The sequence below is a fragment of the Oryctolagus cuniculus genome, chromosome 8 (assembly GCF_964237555.1).
Source record: "Oryctolagus cuniculus chromosome 8, mOryCun1.1, whole genome shotgun sequence".
NCBI classification, from domain to species: Eukaryota; Metazoa; Chordata; class Mammalia; order Lagomorpha; family Leporidae; genus Oryctolagus; species Oryctolagus cuniculus.
This window is the reverse complement of record NC_091439.1, coordinates 9378238-9393087: the sequence shown is the minus strand read 5'-3', so window position 1 is coordinate 9393087 and position 14850 is coordinate 9378238. Positions and strand designations below refer to the sequence as shown.

General features: G+C 41.7%; 1 long non-coding RNA gene across 6 annotated transcripts in view; it reads left to right on the top strand.

Moving 5' to 3' along the window:
- The window catches only part of LOC127483244 (uncharacterized), a 211507-nt gene that overhangs the window by 52712 nt on the left and 143945 nt on the right, over positions 1-14850 (top strand). For all 6 annotated transcript variants that reach the window (XR_011378204.1, XR_011378205.1, XR_011378202.1 and 3 more), the window contains exons 3-7: positions 2664-2779; positions 4624-4759; positions 5866-6368; positions 8801-10113; positions 10853-10967. This is a non-coding gene — a long non-coding RNA (uncharacterized lncRNA). The remainder of the gene's footprint in view (positions 1-2663; positions 2780-4623; positions 4760-5865; positions 6369-8800; positions 10114-10852; positions 10968-14850) is intronic.

Genomic DNA, 14850 nt, shown 5'->3' with positions numbered 1-14850 from the left:
ATTTATATTTAAGGTAGAAAGAAGTCTAGAGACACAAGTTGAGTCCATCCCAGGCAGGTAGCAGGCCGGGAGCCCTGTGGAGAAAAATGTGTGGACAGGAAGGCAGAGGCAGAGAGCGCACAAAAGGCTGTGTGCCGAAAGGTGCAGGAACAAGGGAGGAGCCCACCATGCTCCAGGCCTTTTACTCACCTCCAAAGGGGCGTGGTTACGTAGTCTAATTGGCAGATGGACGTACAGGTGAGGTCAGGTAGGGGCATGAGATCACACAGAGGGGGGGATGAAGGCATGGTCTCCAGTTCACAAATCTAATCGATTCAATCCTATCTGCTTGCCTATATAAGCCAGATTTCAACTATAATTATGAGACTCCTTGGAATTCTACACCAAAGTATTGCAGTGCAGGGAAAACTGGTTGGCAACCAGCAGCCCAACTCTTCTTTCTAACCCAGCTGCCCCCACCCTATAAGGGACCTTACAAGCTGGACTGTCCAGAACGCATCTTCATGGACACAACAGGTAGCCTTGGCCTCTCCTCAGCCTAGGGGTACATACCCTGAGGCCTTTTAAGCAAAGCTCTGTGCTATTTGGACAGAGATTTCTGTGCCCAGATACCTCTAGTATACTCTGGAAGGGCTGTATGGGGCTGTAGGTGGGAATCTCTATTTGATCTGAAGAGTCCTCCAGGGGTGTGAGGGTTGGAGTCCTGGAAAGTTAGCACCCAGGGTGCTGGTTTCTGAGCCTGGGTCATAGAGCAGCAAAACAGACAGCACTTGGAGGACAGATCTACATGGGTAGAGTTAACCAGCTATCTGAGCCATCACCACTGTCTCCCAGGGTCTGTTTTACCAAGAACTTGGAGTCAGGATCCAGAGGTGGGACTTAAACCCTGGCACACCAATGTGGGATGTGGGCATCTTAACCATTAGGCCATGTGCTTGACCCAGAATGTGGATTTTGGAGTTTCCAACACTGATTTGGTATCTTAGATCTCCCATGAGGGCAAATCACCTCTCTGTGATGTAAATTTTCTGTATTCCAAGTGCATATCCTCGCTTTTCAGTGCAGGATGCTAAGTGAGATGATGGGTACAACATAGTGACCACAGGGTTCAGTAGACAGAAGGTCTACTGTTCAGTAGACAGAAGGCCCGTGGATGAATTTCTCTTTCTATTTACCATTGATCCTCATAACTGGCTCAATCATCTCTTCCTGGACATTATCAATGCATGTTTGTTTGTTTCTTTGTTTGACAGGTAGAGTTATAGACAGTGAGAGAGAGAGACAGAGAGAAAGGTCTTCCTTCCATTGGTTCACTCCCCAAATGGCCACTATGGCTGGTGCTGCACTGATCTGAAGCCAGGAACCAGGTGATTCTTCCTGGTCTCCCTTGAGGGTGCAGGGGCCCAAGCACCTGGGCCATCCTCTACTGCCCTCCCAGGCCACAGCAGAGAGCTGGACTGGAAGAAGAGCAACTGGGAGTAGAACCCGGTACCCATATGGGATGCTGGCACTGCAGGTGGAGGATTAACCAAGTAAGCCATGGCGCCGCATTCCCAATGCATGTTTTATACACAGTGAAATGCATGGATCTTAAGTGTACAGAGCAAAAATTTCCCATTTTCACATGCAGATTTGCTGTTTGAACTGGGTGTGTCAAAATCTGAACTCTGAGATCAGATCTAGTATTTATCAATGTTGGAGTTTAGGAGTGTCATTTTTGTGAATCTCCATTCATACAAAGGGTACTGCGTGAATCTAAGTCCAAAGTATTGAATGTTTATACTTGTGAAGTGTCGCGTAAGCATTCTTGTTCATAAATTATTTCCATATTCTTATTATCAATGTAAAGACTTGGATTTTCTAACTATGACAAATCTGTGACTTGTTTATCCAGGCATGCACAGCAGCCTATGTCTGTGTGATGCACTAAGCAATCAGCAACGTGCAATTCAAAATCAGCAGCTCACTGGGAGAAGACTCAGAAATGTGAATCAGTCACCCAAAGCTTGTATTTTTGCCTCAAACTGCCAGGAAATGAGCAATTAGCCACCGTTGGGTGCATTTCCACAGCTGGATCTTGAACCATGATCAATGAGAAGTAGGCATCAGGAATTCTGATTAAACTAACCATGCTTATACAACAAGTTGCCAAAGACCAGCTCAATCCATCTATCAACAAAAGTTGTCATTTGATTACTATGAACCTGGTGATGTGAATACCACTTCTTCCAAACCCTTTTTGACTAAAGCAGTCCTCCTCCACCCCTTTTCTCTGACTCTTGCATTCTTGGGCATGTGGAGTCTTTACCCTCATAACGATGAACTCTACACCATGAGCCGCAGATTCATGAGGGCAATGGATAACACTGGGAAACATTATGTCTTTTATGTCTTACTGTTCTGTTTGGGCCATAATTTATTCTTATTCGTTCTACCCCCTAATGGTCATATAGAACTATAATAAATTCAGTGAGTGTTTTCAGAAAAAATTCCTACTTAACATAAGAAAGAACTTTCTCTCAGTCAGAAATAAATGTATACCAAGAAGATGACTGCCCCAGGAGAGTGCATGGGTATTATTCTAGCAAAGACCACACAATCTTCTTTTATTTATTTATTTATTTATTTATTTATTTATTTATTTATTTATTTATTTTTGACAGGCAGAGTGGACAGTGAGAGAGAGAGACAGAGAGAAAGGTCTTCCTTTGCCATTGGTTCACCCTCCAATGGCCGCCGCGGCCGGTGCGCACCACGCTGATCCGATGGCAGGAGCCAGGTACTTATCTCCCATGGGGTGCAGGGCCCAAGCACTTGGGCCATCCTCCACTGCACTCCCTGGCCACAGCAGAGAGCTGGCCTGGAAAAGGGGCAACCGGGACAGAATCCGGCGCCCCAACCGGGACTAGAACCCGGTGTGCCGGCGCCGCTAGGTGGAGGATTAGCCTAGTGAGCTGCAGCGCTGGCCGCCACACAATCTTCTAATAGCAATGATGTAAATAGGAATTGGGAAGTTTAGATGAGCAGCTAGTTTAGGTGAACTCCAAATTGTTTAATGGCGATTCTGTCATGCCTTGCATACCAAATGGTTAGCAGCTCCAGGAATAAACCAAAGAATTAGGGAATCAAGATCTACAAGCCTATGTAATTCATAAATAAGCTTTTGTAAAAACCAGCATTCTCCACAGACCTGCTAATAAAGCACAGAGCTAACTACTGTATGTTAATTATTTTCTTGGAATACTTCATTACAGACTGGGGAATTACATGTAACTTGATTAGCCAGGTTAAGCTACAAGCCAGATAGCATTCTAGTTGGATCAGCAGGCATTCTTTCAGGAAACTTCCACAAAAAATGCTTCTGAGATCCAGAAGGGCAGGAGACTTGCCAAGACCCTGAATCCAGGAATCAGGCCACCTATCTCTGAATTATGGCTCCCCTGTCTACTGTTTGTTACATCTCAGGAACCTAACTTATTAACAATGCTAGTACCTCTTTTATTGACTGCTATGATGATTAAATGAGCTAAAATGTGCATAGCAGTGTCACATAATAAGTGCTATATAAGTGTTTATTAAACAAAATCAATTTGGATCAATTTGAGATCATATGCTTTGCTTAACAATACTCTAATGTCAGAAACAGATTCTTACTGGTGAAGTTGAAGGTATTCAATGCATGTGGGCTGAAGAGCATAACGTAGAGACACTCCTCCATTCTTCCATACTTGCTTGTACTGGATATAACAGTCTAGCAAAGCCAGTAGGGATGGCATCCAAGATTTAATCTTTAATCACCCTGGGCCCAGAAACTAGGTCAGAACATGCCAATTTCCTCATGCCAACTGTCAGGGAACAAAATCCTGGAATATTTCCTGAATTATTACCATTGTGTCTTGATTAAACATTTTATGGATAGTGGTAACTGTCTTCTTAAAAGCATAGAAAGCTAGAATTCCTGGAGCTTGCACATAGATTGTGTGAATATTTATGTGCCTTCTTGCTAATGAACATGTTTGATAAATATATTTCTATGACAAAATTTGACATGTCTCACTTTTATTATAGTGCAGTAGATAGATTCTGGAGGAGAAGATAACACTTACCCATCTCAGTTTTTAAAGAGAAATATTTATTCATTTCTTTATTTGAGAGCTGGAGTGATAGAGAGCGTGGTAGAGATAGAGAGAGCTCCTTCATACTCTGGTCCAACCATACCGGTTTTTAGAGACTAAGATTATCTACAAAAATCGCCTACCCTAAGAACTGTGTACAGTCAATTTGAATTAGATTCAGTTCAGAACAAGAAGGGAATAGACTAGAGAATGCCATGGAGCAGGATTCCAGTAGGAGTTGCTGTGTCAAGCAATTCAGAAGGTTGTAAGGAGAGAGAAGTAGGGGAGAGTGAATTTGAGCTGAGTGTACAAAAACAGGTGAAACAGTGACAACAGTAGGGAAAGCAAGGAGAAAAATGCAAACTGGACTGAGATTCTGTGCTACTGAGGAGTGGGGATAAAACAGGTTAAATGAGAAGAATAATGTCAAAATATGGAAAGGCTAGAAGTTAAGCACGTTGTTTCTTTCTTTTTCTTTTTTAAAGATTTTTATTTATTTATTTGACAGGTAGAGCCACAGACAGTGAGAGAGAGAAACAGGGAGAAAGGTCTTCTATCCACTGGTTCACTCCCCAGATGGCCACAACAGCCGGAGCTGCGCGGATCCGAAGCCAGGAGCCAAGAGCTTCTTCCAGGTCTACCATGTGGTTGCAGGGGCCCAAGCACTTGGGTCATCTTCTACTGCTTTCCCAGGCCATAGCAGACAGCTGGACTGGAAGAGGAGCAACCAGGACTAGAACCAGCATCCATATGGTATGCTGGCACCGCAGGCAGAGGATTAGTACACCACAGCGCTGGCCCCATGCACATTGTTCTTTTGGGCCGAATGGATAATATACAGCTTCCTAATATGACTTCTTCCCACACTTCACAGAAATACGTTTCTGCACACCACCAATGACCTGCTAAGCCACAATACCAGTGGCCTTGTCTCCATGCTTCCTCTGGCCCCCCTTTCTGCAGCATTTGAGCTCTGAATCTGCCTTCCCTTTTGGAAGAAGTCACAGTGCATTAGAGACTGGGAGCTGGAGATTCAGATTTGCAAACAGGGAAGTGTTTCTGGCAGAGGAGAAGCTCACTGGGTGGGTGCTCGGGTGCCCCTGTTCTGAGAAATGCAGAGGGCAGGGGGAGAGGTGACTAAGGGAACAAGGAATAGGGACAGGAGGCAATTGGGGCACTCAAAGAGAGAGAAGCCAAAGGACACTGGTTACCCAACTGTGTACTGTGTGGAGTGAATAATGGCATTTCTCAATGCCACCCACAATGATGGAGTGTCTAGGAGCATTTTAAGAGAGAAAAGGAAGAGCAGTGAATAAAGTGTGGGAGGCAGCACGAGAAGAGGAGGTACACCAGAACTGCCTGTCAATTCATTAGCTCCATCCACCCAGAAAAGATCAATGATTCACCGAGATAATGATTTCCTTGCCTGCCTCCATTTTCCTTTTTCTCTTGTCCGGTAGTTCCTCTTCCTTGGAACGTTCATGAGTAAATTGTATCACAAAATGATGGAACTTGTTCATCTTTTCTTGTCAAATCCCAGGCCCTGTTGCCATGAGACTTCCTGCTGTTTTCCATTCAGGGATTTTATATAAAGATGTGTGTGCAAGTGCAGCAGATAAAAGGTCTCGTTAAAATGAATGTGCAATTACTTTTCATTTTAATGATGCTGTCTTCTAATCTGTGGGAAAAATGCACTTACGGAATTTGGAATAAAGATAATGAGCCAAGTGGATACTATGATTCTTCCCAGGCTCTGGACATTTCGTATTGATAATCGTTTTCGGTTTTTCAATGGAATGCATGTGAAAAGCTTTAGTGGGTAGGGTCATTCATTCCTCTGGTGGATATGGACTGAAAGCTTTGCTCTGCCAGCAAGTGTCCTAGGCTCTAGACTTAGAAAAGTGAATGTGACTAAATGTCTCTGCCCTCATGGGACTTGTATTGGACAGCCTATGAAGGATACAGACAGCCAATTCTGACTTAGTGCACCTGCTGCTTTTCTTAGCTGTGTTTATAAATCTCTCTGCTTCCATTTCATTATGTGTCAAATAGGGTTTCTGTGAAGACCAAACACCTAACAACACAATTAAATACTCAACAAATGTGTTAAGGCCAGCGGATGATGCACCCAAACTGTTATGAAGACTACAAAGCAGCGCAACCATTGTAATTTGTCAATTACCAAGGGTAGGACCACCTGGGAGACCATTTGACCCATGACTTTTAAGCTCTTTGCACTTGGCAATGGAAGAGGTAGTTTTTTTTTTTTTAAATATTTATTTATTTGAGAGGTAGAGTCACAGGGGGAGAGACAAATAGAAAGGTTTTGCATCCGCTGATTCACTCTCCAAATGTCTGCAACAGCCAGAGCTGGACCAATCTGAAGCCAGGAGTCAAGAGCTTCTTCCGGGTCTCCCATGCAGGTGCAGGGGCCCAAGCACTTGGGCCATCTTTTACTGTTTTCCCAGGCCATCAGCAGGGAGTTGGATCAAAAGTGGAGCAGCTGGGACTCAAACTGGCACCCAGGTGGGATGACGACACCACAGGCAGATGCTTAGCCTAGTATGCCACAGCGCCAGCCTGGTAAATCACACTTGATCTTAGCCAAAAGGTCAAGAAGTGATGGTGGTAAATCATTCTTAACATTGGCTTCATTCCTTGAACATTTTCCCATCATGTGGTGGGTATGAATTGCAGAGAGGGAAGCCCTGCCTATTCTTGGTACAAAGATCACTTAGGGACTTCAAAGTCTGTTGAAAAAAAAAATTGCAGTAGGCATGATACCTTCTGGTATTTGTGAGTAATGTTCACCAAGAATACATTAAGTATGTTAGGGGCCCACACTGTGGTATAGTGGGTTAAGCCACAGGCTGAGGCACCAACAGTCCGTGTGGGCTCCTGTTAGAGTCTTGGCTGCTCCACTTGCAATCCAGATCCCTGCTGGTGTACCTGGGATGGCAAGCAGAAACCAGCCCAAGTGCTTGGGCCCCTTCACCCATATGTGAGGCCCCAATGAAAATCCTGGTTGTTGGCTTCAGCCTGGCCCAGCCCTGGTTGTTGTGGCCATTTGGGGAGTGAACCAGCAGATGGAAGGTCTCTCTCATTCTCTCTTCCTCTCTCACTTTCTCTCCTTCTTTCCCTCTGTAACTCTGAATTTCAAATAAATAAATCTTTGAAAAAAAAGTTAGCTTCTATGATCAAATTAATCTTGAACAAAGGATGAGACTTGAATAGGGTGTGTAAAATCAGTAAAGGGGCTGGCACTGTGATGTAGTGGGTAAAGCTGCCACCTGTGGCACCAGCATCCCATGTGATCTCTCTCTGTCTCTCCTTCTCTCTCTCACTGTAACTCTGCCTTTCAAATAAATAATCTTTAAAAAAGTAGGTAGAGGGGCTGGCGCTGTGGCGCAGTGGGTTGATGCCCTGGCCTGGGGTGCCGGCATCCCGTGTGGGCGCCGGTTCGGGGCCTGGCTGTTCCGCTTCCTGTCCAGCTCTCTGCTGTGGCCCGGGATAGCGGAAGATGGCCCAAATAAATAGTAATAAAAATAAATAAAATAATCAAAATAAATAAATCTTTAAAAAAAAGTAGGTAGAGTAATATTGCGGTCACATGTCCAACATAAAAATCACCATCAGCATTACTATTCATTATTGGCCTATATCTCTGTGGGAGGGACATCAGGAAGTGCTCAGTATTCAGGGCTTTCTTATTTAAACTTTTTATTTCACGATACTTTTACATTCATAAAATGAAAATTGTAAAGTAGTAAGCGGTTTTCATAAGCCCTGCATCCAGCCTCCCCCATTGTTAACATCTTAACATTAGTATGTTTTTGTCACAATTAAAGCATCACATCCAGTTTCTCCTATCTTTTTAAAATCCAAACTCCCTGCATCCCTTTCACCCCTCCAATCTCTAGTGATACTCTGTGTTTAATCTATTTTTAGTGCTTCCATGTGAGGGCGAGCATGTGGTATTTGTCCTCTGAAATGATTTCTTACTACCTTACTGCCAGTGAAGCATGTTACTTGTGGCCTGGTGACTTTCTGTAAAAACTAAAAAAATTGTGACATTAAAAAAAATTGAACTAGTACAAAAACATAGTAAAAGCTTTAAAAACTTTGTGACATTAAAACATTTAAATATTCTAAAAATATTTAAAAGTGTAAGGGAGGAGATGAAAACCACTTAAGGAGCTGCCACCTTGAAATAACAACCATTAACATTTTGAACAGGGTGTATGTATGCTGTAAAGTATGCTGCAAATTTTACTTAGATGATATATAATACATGTTGGGTTTTTGACATCTGAAATCTTTGTTTTTATGTCTTCCTTCTCCCTTGTCATTATTAACCATGGAGTGTGCATCCCTGTGTATATTCATCAATACAAGTAATTGAACATCAACTCAAATTATCTGGCATTTTTAACTCATTGTTTTACAAAGTGGAATTCATTACATGTTGCCTTTATCAGTTGGTGTATTGTGGTAATTCAAGTTAAAGGGTTAAAGCTAAATCATTCTTTTAAATGGCTATAAACCATGTCAGGTCACGAATGGACCACCATGTATTCATTCATTCTCCCATGGATGACTATTCCTTTTACTTTCAGCTTTTGCCTCCACAAAACAAGGCCGCAATCCATTTTATTTATTTATTTTTTACATCTACATGTTTACAGGTGGGATCTTCATTCTAGGGGAAAGATTCACAGAAGTGAGATTTACTGTCCTGCTCCGACTTTGGGCTGGAGAGGCAATTCACCAAAATGGAACTGGGTTACTTTCTGAAAAGGGGTAGGAGCGAGAAAACTAATGACAACATAAGGTCAGGTGAGCATCAGACAGTCTCCGCTGTGCTCTGAGAATTGTCTCTGCCTTAAAGATGCAGGGATTACTGCAGGAATCCTTTCTGCTTTCTGTCATTTGGATCCTTTTCAGCAAAGTGATAAAAACTGACTGTCTAGTTCTGTTGTACAGAACTCAGTCCAATCAGCTGTCACCTTGAATGACTTGGAGATGACCGGTCCATTACGGTGTCACCATTTCCCATTGCCTTTTATATGCTTTAAATGCTTATCAACATCGCTCACCGCCTGCCTGTGTGCTTCAGGCGGCTGGGACTTCCGGGTCCACCCAGGCATGTGTCTTCAGCCATTGGTTCTACTAGGCTGAAATTCTACTCAGAGCACCCGTCACACCAGTTTAGTGTTGCAGTTAGTAGCACATTTTCCTCGGTATATATTTTTAAAAATTCTGTTACCTTCTGTTCTAATTGCATTTGCAAGTGTGCCAGTCAGCTACCAGAAGTCCGCAGGGTTAATTGCTGTAGTTATCTTATGGCCACTTTCCAGATTTTCACTTCAAGTATTTGCATCTTTATATTAGCAAATCTCTCATTGTGGGGGGAGTTTTTATGCCCCCTCCAGATCTGGATGAGTGACTAGAGATGCGTTACTCACACAATGAAAGCACAGTCTAGTTTGATAGAACGAATCCTTTACATTTAGGTGTTTATAACTGAGAAACCAAAGGCTCATTATCTCACTGGCTAATTTCTAATGCCCACCTGGTGTGCAAACTGGAAAACTAGAACAACTTCATTATCCATGAGTGATTTGATGAAAAAGCAGCAGGACTTTATTTCACAAATGCATCAAGATCTGTGTATGTTTCCCTATTTTAATGTTTTTTATTATGAATTCCATATTTTTGTGATCACATTTTGTAAATGTGTCAATGCTTTCTTTGAAATTACAGACAACAGTGTGCAAGTCTCACAATGAAAAGTTGTTAATTTTTCTGTAATTGTTTTTAGAGTTTAGTGTGGTTCAGGAAATGATGAGGCCGTTACCCCCACAACACTTCAGCAGAGGGAGCCCTTCCTTGAGCTGTCCTCTGTTAGCCCTCAAGAACCCCTCCCAGAGGCCCGAAGCCACAGACCTGTTCTCCATGAATAAATTAGAGTAAAATTAAAAAGCAAAAACAAAGACAGGTAAGGCTTCTTTTTTATAAATTTTTGACAGATGGAGTGGACAGTGAGAGAGAGAGACAGAGAGAAAGGTCTTCCTTTGCCTTTGGTTCACCCTCCAAAGGCTGCCGCGGCTGGTGCGCTGTGGCCAGCGCACCGCGCTGATCCGATGGCAGGAGCCAAGTACTTATCCTGGTCTCCCATGGGGTGCAGGGCCCAAGTACTTGGGCCATCCTCCACTGCACTCCCGGGCCACAGCAGAGAGCTGGCCTGGAAGAGGGGCAACTGGGACAGAATCTGGCACCCCGACCAGGACTAGAACCCGGTGTGCTGGCGCCGCAAGGCGGAGGATTAGCCTAGTGAGCCACAGCGCCAGCCAAGGTTTCTTTTAACTCAAGAGTGCAAAAGAGAAAATGAGAAGGAAAACAACTGGAGAGAAGAGATTAAATGTAATTATAACAGCAATTCATACCTGTTGAGTGCTTCCTATTTGGTAGCAATTACATGTCTATTTTACTTACCTGTGTAACTTTGCAAAGTTGATACCTTAGCATTTTCCTAGGTCCTGACACATAAGGCCAGCCTCCCTGGTTACTTGACTGGTAAGTGAAAATGGTAGAACTCAGGTAACTCTGGCCCAAAAGTCCTTTATATGAGGGACCTTGAAAATAGTTCATGGAAACATGCATATTATGAACGAACTATGAATGGATGTCAGTTTTTTGCATTAAAGCAATCCTATGTTTTTAATTCCATTTTTCAGTGAATGTTTTGAAGTCTCCTTACATCACAGCCTCCCTCTGAAGAGGAAGACATCATAAGGACATCCCTCGGATGTTTTCTGAGCTGCCATCCTTGGGAACCTTACTGAGCAGCAGGTAGTAGCCCTCTGTTTCTGTTACTTGCCATCTACCTTTGTCTGCCTCATTTCAAATATCTGAATACCTGGCCTGGATTGTGTGCTGGTTGGAGGGTCAGCTGGCTCTGACTGTTCTTATCCTGCCTCTTTGCTTTGTCTTGCCCTGCCTCGCCTCACCTTTGTCCAGTCTTTCCCCTACCCTGCCCAGCAGTCATGCCTCTTGCCATGATCTCATTTCAAAGACTCATTTGACTACAGAGTTCTCTTAAGCTTGTGCTGGTCCATGTGAGGGATGAAGGAATACTCAGAGCTGGGTGCAGTGCAGGAACCCCAACTCAAGCAGCCCTTGGCATGACTCAGGGCCCATGGTAACCTTGCTGCTTGCACAAGTAGGACTTCTCCTGTGGGCATGAATTGAGACTATGCATGTGGTTTCCTAGCCCCAGAACTGAAATCTGTCTTCTTGGTAGGAAATACACTAATATAATTTAAATATGGAACATAAATACAAAACTTGATCTCTGATGCAAAATTAGAGAGAATCTAATCCAGTCAGACTTGCACACACAAGGAGGCTTTAGTAACCATTAAAAGACCCAAATCATGTATCTATATTCTGAGGATGGCTATGGCAAATGTTCAAATCTCGTTACTAGATCCATACTGAAGTGCTCCTTAAATAACACAATGATTAAGAGGAACAGCTTTTCCTTGGAGAAATTTTAACTATGTAGTTGGTATAAAAAGATATGGAGATTGATGACCTTGCTTTATCAAACAGGAAGTAGCAAATCCTTATCCAATTCCTCCCCCATCTCCCATTAAAGGGTACTCCAGGTTAAAAATTCCTCTAATTAATTGAAAACTTAGTCACTTAATTCCACTAGAGAATTAGAGAAACCCATCATTGAAGTATTTCTTCATCAATCCTGGCTGGAAAAAGCTCCTGTCAATAATGTATAGGATTTCTTTAGGATGGAAAGCAGAGACTTTGCTAAGCTTGTAGGCAAACTTGCTTTTGTGACTATGTGCTCATAAATGCTATTTTACTCATTTGTAGTGCAAGTTTTAGAAAGTTGTGTAACCTTTCTGAATCTCAGTGTCTTACTCTAAAAATGGTGATAATAATATCTTTCTAGTAAGATTTAGTAAGTATAAAATGAGATAATATGTGTAAGGTTTTAGCTTGAGTAGAAGCTCAGTAAATTTCCTTTCCTTTCCCTTTCAGAAAATTGAACAGACTTTCAAAGGAGTCAAAGTGCCAGGACATCCTTTTGTCAATTCTTGCACAGATCAGCTCTATTTAGCTCCTTTCTCATGTACTCTTAGAGTGTACAAAGTGAAGGAGCAGTGGAGCTATGTTTCACATGGAGATCATATTCTGATATTAGAACATAAAGCAAATGTAATATATGAGGGGTATTCAAAAAGTTCACAGAAAATGCATGTTGTAAAAAATTATGCATGCATTTCAGTTTTTTGGATCAAAATAAATTCCCTTTTAATCCCATTTTCCCAAGAGTGTTATGAAGTAACCTCAAATGGTCACAAATAATATTGAAAAATCTATTACTTCACTGATAAAAGATAATACTTATTGATGGAACAAAGACATAAACCTCAGCCATTCTCATTTACTGCCCAAAAAGATAGATAAAAATTGGAATGTATTCCTTGCCCTTGAATCTCAATTGGGTCTCACACCCTATCATTTTCATACCACACCCCCCACAGCCAGCTGAAAGACCAGTCCCAGGAAACCCCCTCTGCCTGCTGCCCCCTACCCTACCCCCACCCCTAGCTCTCATGAAATATAAAAAAGCCCGGCCCCTGGGGTTCCGGGCCTTCTGCCATGTGTCCATCAATGTGCATGTGGGCAGTTGGTCACCCACCTTTGTGGATTTATTTTCTCTGAATAAATTCAGTCTGACTGTAAATTTGAACATGGCCTCTACTCTATTCTGCACCTCTTTTCCTAATATTTATGGTGCCCCATGTGAGGAGGCACCACTCTGTAACTCTTTTTCCTAACACTTACGCTTTGGGGTATACAGTTTTGTACCATAAACCATCTAGAACTATATAAAGCATGACATAATGTATAGCATAAAACTCTGTAAAAGGCTCATACTCAGAAACCGAATTGGGTTTTACTTTATGCTGTCTGAATTTTGTGTTCCTCTCTTTGTATTTCCCTTTATTGCCTATGATTTTTTCCCCTAAATTTTGTTCAATTCTTCACTTTTCATTTCTTGAATGAAATCAAGTCCACCCACTCATCTAGAATCCTAGTCAAATTCTTCCACTTCTTTTTCATTGGTCAGGAAATTTAAAAAATTTATTTATTTGTTTGAAAGGCAGTGTTGAGAAACAGAGAGATAGAGATAGAGAGATAGAGAGAGAGATAGAGAGAGAGAGAGAGTTAGATCACTACCCAAATGGCTGCAGGGGCTGAGGCTGGGTGAGCCAAAACTAGGAGCCTGGAATGCCATCCAGGTCTCCCTCATGGGTGCAGGAGCTCAAGTTCATACGTGTCCAGGCAGGCATCACAGGTCTGTCTTTTTTGTGTATGTGAAAAGCAAGTTCAATGTAATATTGAGTGGAGAACATTGGAAAAGAGGTCAAGGCATGGCACTGGCATATAAAGAGATGCTTGTAAGAGGTAAAGGTGATAATCACATTTATTATCCCAGAGGTAAAGATTTAGACCAATCAGTTCTTGGAGAGATTTTTCCTGCTTAGTTATAGTTGTATTTTTAGAGCAGTTTCTTAGAAACAAATTTACAATGATAAATCTTGAGTATAAGATTGATAGTATAACATTCTCAATAAGTTTTTTAGGTTTTCATATATTTATTTTGTTTATTAATTACAAATACCATTTTATGAAATTATTTGAGCCCATATAAAGTAAGCTGTAAAATGAAGGAGAAAAAAAAACAAACTGAGTAGCTAAAATATTTAAAAAAATTAAAATGCTTTCATAACTCAAACAAATTATGGAGCTCTTAAGGGAGAATCATGTGGCTTAGGTACTCTTTACTTGGAAACTCATACACTAGTAAAAAGAAAAAGGGATTTAAAACCTAGAACTCTATATTGGTAGAAAAACAGCTTGTTATCTTGCAACTTGCATGACTGAGTATTTAGTATAAGCACTAGCAGTATTCCATTAATACAGAGCAGGAGCATGGTCTTAGCACTGGTCAGTAGAAATATAATGCAAATTTAGTGTCTGATTTTGATTTTTCTACAGCTGCATTTAAAAGGACAAGGAACAGGTAAAACTAAATATATTTCTAACCCAGTATGACTAGACTATTATTAGTGAGATAACTTACATTTCATTCTTAGTCTTCAAAACCAGTTGTACTTTATATATATATATATATATATATATTATTTGGATCACAATAAAAGCTGTTGCTATGGAGAGAAATGATGGTTTGGGGATACATTTTTATTTTTAAAAATTTTTATTTGAGAGATAGAGAAGAGAAACAGATGCAAAGAGATCTAATTCCTTAGGTTACACACTTTATCTTGGAGAGCAGGAGACATTCCATATATTGCTTGGATGCCTGCCAGGGTTGAAGTTCTAGCTCCAGTCCCAATTCCAGTTTCCTACTAAGGTTCACCCTGGTATGTTCAAGTGGTGGTCCCTGCCTCCCATGTTGGGGACTCAGACTGAGTTCCCAGTTCCTGGTTCTACCTGTTCCAGTCTTAGGAGTCAGGGACATTTGGAGAACAGACAGCAAATGACAGAGCTGTTTCTTTCTGCCTTTCAAATAAATGAATCATTCTAAGCTAATTAAAGGACCAAAGACTATTCCAACCTTATAATGGCCATTTTAAAAATGGACAGGCCTATAAAGTGTTAAGTCTTGAGATTGTTTAACAAA